This window comes from Corticium candelabrum (assembly GCF_963422355.1).
Source record: "Corticium candelabrum chromosome 7 unlocalized genomic scaffold, ooCorCand1.1 SUPER_7_unloc_3, whole genome shotgun sequence".
In the NCBI taxonomy this organism is placed as follows: domain Eukaryota; kingdom Metazoa; phylum Porifera; class Homoscleromorpha; order Homosclerophorida; family Plakinidae; genus Corticium; species Corticium candelabrum.
In genome coordinates, this window is record NW_026912671.1 from 11,262 (window position 1) to 15,850 (window position 4,589).

The 4,589-nt window shown below is 41.1% G+C and overlaps 2 long non-coding RNA genes across 2 annotated transcripts; both read left to right on the forward strand.

Moving 5' to 3' along the window:
• Positions 1-257: 257 nt before the first annotated feature.
• Positions 258-836, forward strand: LOC134197878 (uncharacterized). Its single transcript, XR_009972711.1, has 3 exons — positions 258-336; positions 402-506; positions 569-836. It is a non-coding gene; the product is annotated as an uncharacterized LOC134197878 (long non-coding RNA).
• Positions 837-2,376: 1,540 nt separating this feature from the next.
• LOC134197877 (uncharacterized) lies at positions 2,377-4,303 on the forward strand. Its single transcript, XR_009972710.1, has 5 exons — positions 2,377-2,487; positions 2,549-3,368; positions 3,693-3,768; positions 3,833-3,937; positions 3,995-4,303. It is a non-coding gene; the product is annotated as an uncharacterized LOC134197877 (long non-coding RNA).
• The last annotated feature ends 286 nt before the right edge of the window (positions 4,304-4,589 follow it).

Sequence of the window (4,589 nt, forward strand, 5' to 3'; positions counted from 1 at the left end):
GACGACGACGCATGCGTCTGCACAGCAGTATGTCCTTTAGGACGCTGCAACAAGGGATTTGCATCTTCTAACGCTACCTCGGCTATACTGTCGATATTTTCCGCAGTCTTCTACTTTAGATACGCCGCATAAACGCGTAAACGGTGTTTGATAAAGTGACGACGACATGCTCTGCCGCACGGTACGATTAGCCGCCGTCTGATGTCGACTCGCTAGCACAATTATAATATTTTCGTTCGTCGACGTTTAATTTCTTTCAGAATGCAAGATGCCAAACCGTTGTTAGTTAAAGCCCCGGATGTAACACTCCCAAATTATGAGCTCTATCACGTAACTGTAAGTGCAACTTTCTAGCACGTTTGTCTGTAGCCTCTACTCCAACAACTCTCTTCGATCTACAGACTATTTATCAAAATGCTCCTTCTGATTACCTGACCCTGTCGATATGCACTTGATTGTTCTGCTTTTCGCCTCTTGGAATTGCGGCGATAATATATTCATGTTTGGTAATGTGTATATCTATTCGAATGTTTATCATCCCGGATGTATGTTTTCTACTTTGTTTCAGACACGAAACATGTTTCATCGCGGAAACATTTATGAAGGTCTTGACGCCGCTCGAATCGCCCGCATTTTGAGCTTGTGAGAATTGCGATAGGCGTAATCATCATGGTTGGAGTGACTATTGCCGTGATTGCTATTGTCTCTTCCACTCCTCCCAACAACTACAACAATTAGTAGCGTCGTGCGATTACTTAAATGGTTAGGACCGTTGAGGCCCGGATATAACTTTTTTTGTTCTATTAGTTTTTGTGACAGTATTATGCAGGTGTGTAACGGTAATATAACGTTCCCTATTACAATTCATTGGGACAGCAGTCTTGTAAACATATCAACAGTGTGTGAGGTGACCCAAGCATACTCAACCTTTATTGTTAGTTGTAAAGGTTAGATATATAAGCAGGGGCGTAGCATAAGTTTTAGAAAAGTGGGGCTAAACTTCACAATGGCACGGACACGCCTTTTTATGGACACGCCCACTTTTGGTTTCCAAATGACTCATACGTTATAATCAGTGGCAGGTGCAGACTGGTGAAAGGAAGATGTGTATATATATATATATATATATATATATATATATATATATATATATATATATACCGTTCTCCGCACTTGCAGATTAGATTATTATTTATTGTAAGCATTTAAGTAATTTAACGTTCTACGCAAATTTTTGTTGCATGAGTATCCCATTCTGAGAATTTGTCATAAATTATTTCTCTTTCACAACTATTTTAATCCTTTCTGAATAATTAGCAGGCGGACAGAATTGGCACGCTAAAACTCGTTCAGTTGTCCCGCTCTGAGAAATTGGCAGGGATCGCATATTCCAAAATATATGCCGTTACAGATTGCCAAGGCTGATATCCTGTTTGAGAGAAATGAAATACAACCAAATGTGCCAAGATCTAAGAATAGACAAACAAATGTCTTTTCCAGACGACAATTTTACTAGCAAAAACAGACATTGCTGATCCTGTTGAAGAGATGTTTATACTAATGTAAATGAGCTGAGTGCCATGCTTGCTGCTTTAAGGCATTCTTGGAAGTGTATGATGCACAGCAGAATTCAATTGAAGTTACAGCAAGAGCCCAGGTATCTAACCCAAAATGGTTTGAAGCGAAGAAGAACAGACCAACCTCCTTCATATTTGCAGATGTCGTGAAGAGGAAGGCAACGACCTTGTCAGATTCTCTGCTAGAGAGAATTTTAGGCAAAGTACAAACATTGCTGCCTGCAAAAAGATGAGTGCAATATATGATGCTGTTGCTTACCTGTTTTACTTGAAAACAGATGCAACGACGAAGAGGTCGGCCATATAGGGCTCCGGGTTTGGCTACGCGAGATCAGCTTCTATTGTCAAATGAGCTCCCAATCAGCAGCGTATATGGTCACTACATACAAATATTTAATAGTTAGTCATGTAAACGAGCTGCAAGTGGAATAAATTAGGAGCTCCAATAGACAAGACGAGAGTGCAAAAGGCTACACTTGCGCGAAAACGTCTTGGGTACACGAGGCTGCACTTGCGCAAAAGCTACTAAAAAACGCCTCGGTTTTGAGACGAATATATAGATATGTATATGTTTGTCTGTCCTTTATATCCAAACATGCACAAATTGTATTATTACATGGACTTATACAATGGTTCAATAATCCTTTGATAACCAAGAGTTTTCATCGGCAAAGTTTCCTTGCTTACAAACTGTTAATCAAACATTCTTGCATGTTGGCAAATCTGGTTTATATTTACAAAAGATGGACTGCTACTAAATGATCCACCTCTAAACAGTTCGTGCTCTTGTTTCGTTCATAGAGTTTCGGGACTCTTTTGGTGTCCAGTTCCTGTATGAAACTCGTATGCTCCCTAACGCGAGCTACGTCACAAGCTAGAGTCTGTGAACGAGCCAGTCTCTCTTCTTCTCGTAAGGTTTTTCCATATATCACTGTAGAGCTAGGGAGCGGTGATTCGTGCCTTTGTTGCAGATAGATGAGCTTGCAGGTCTCACTTGATCTGACGAAAGTGATCGATACCCACGCAATATCTAAGCCGTGACAACTGAACTACCGTTGAGCAGCAGTGGTTACAAGTGGCCAAGGGCTGCCTTTATCTTGGCCTTATGCAATACAATAAGTCAATGGTCTATCATGCACATGAAGATATCTGCCTGCTGTGCATGCGCATTGCTAAGCTGTCACTATTACCTGTGCGTCATTGTTTTCTAGTGGTGTGATGGAAGATAAACGTCCGAAAGCGGTTAACACAATTTATACGTGTAATTTACAAATCAAACTTAATCTTTACAAGTTTCTTATTTACTAATGGTGATTCATAATCGCAGCCAGCTAGCGGTCTCTTTCGGTCCTAAAACAAACTGACAGCAACACACAATCCAGAAAATGGACATTCACAAAAACTTTTGTAATAGCTCACAGTTACACAAATTGACACAAACTAATGTTCTTCTATTAGTTGGAAAATAGCTGTACAGTTGGTCTCAGAGCTTTGTATGTATCGCAGATGCATGGTTGGCATGCCAACGTAGAAGTAGACAGACTCGCTTGGTCAAAATTCTTTGGGAAAGTACCCGAGAATCTAAACTTAATTATAAATCTATTTACATTGGAAATATTTAAATCGTTTTTTTGGGAAATCGTGTGCACAGGTCTCGTTATTCCGTATTTCCCATTCGTCGACACCGAACCCCAAGTGTGCGTATCACCTGATAATCACGAGATCGACTTCTCGCCATCTTTCTCGCTCCTCGTAACAGCGTCTGGCGTCGAAATTGTCTCAAGACATCAGGTAATCGCGTCATACATATAATTTTCTTAAGGCGAACGGCGACTGCGCTAATGCCGTCGACAATATCGACGACGACGCATGCGTTTGGATGGTAGTATGTCCTTTAGGACGCTGCAAAGAGGGATTCCCATGTTCTAACGCTACCTCGGCAATACTTTCGATCCTTTCCGCAGTATTCTACTTTAGATGCGCGCAGAAACGCGTCAACGGCGCGTGATCATGAACGACGACATGCTCGCCGCGCTGTACAATTTTCCGCGGTCTGATGTCGACTCGCTAGCACAATTATAATATTTTCGTTTGTCGATGGTTAATTTCTTTCAGAATGGAAGATACCAAACCGCTGATGGTTGAAGCCCCCGAGGCAACACTTGCGTATAATGAGCCCCATCATGTGACTGTAAGTGCCACTTTTAGCACGTTTGCCTGTAGCCTCTAGTCCAGTAACTCTCGTCGATCTACAGACTGTCTTTCAAGATGCTCCTTCCAACTACTTGGCCCTGTCGGTATGCGCTAGCCTTATTTGCTTTTGGCCTCTTGGAATTCCAGCGATAATTTGTTCATTTTTGGTAATGTGTATATCTTTTCGACTGTTTATCTTCCCGGATGTATGTTTTTTATTTCAGGCACGTCACAGGTTCGATCACGGAAATTATTATAGAAGTCGTGAGGCGGCTAAAATCGCCCGCATTTTGAGCTTTGTGAGCATTGCAATCGGCTCAATCACCATAGTTGGAGTGATCATCGCCTTGATTGTTACTGCCTTTCCTCCTAACAACAACTAGTAGCGTCATACGATTACTTGATTGGTTGGGACGTTTTGAGGCTCGGATATTACTCTTTCTACTAGTTTTTGTGGCAGTAGTATGCAGTGTATATTGGTAACATAGCGTTTCCTGTCACAATTCATTGTGACAGCAGTTTGGTAGCATCAATAGTGTACGACGTGACCCAAGCATACTCAACCTTTATTGTTTGTTGTAAAGGTGTTCTACAGTACCAATCAAAATGGATTACACAAATCAACATTTTAAAGAAGTGGCATGCAAAATTACAATTATCTTACCAAAATTTGTGTTATATTGATCCACTATTCTGTGTAACCTCTTCTAGCATATGACATTGCTTACTCTTGCACTGTAATCATGCTATCAACAAGGGTGTGAATTCTTTCTTGGAGAAAAATTCAACGCTGTCTTCAAGCATTGCCCCAGCTCTGAC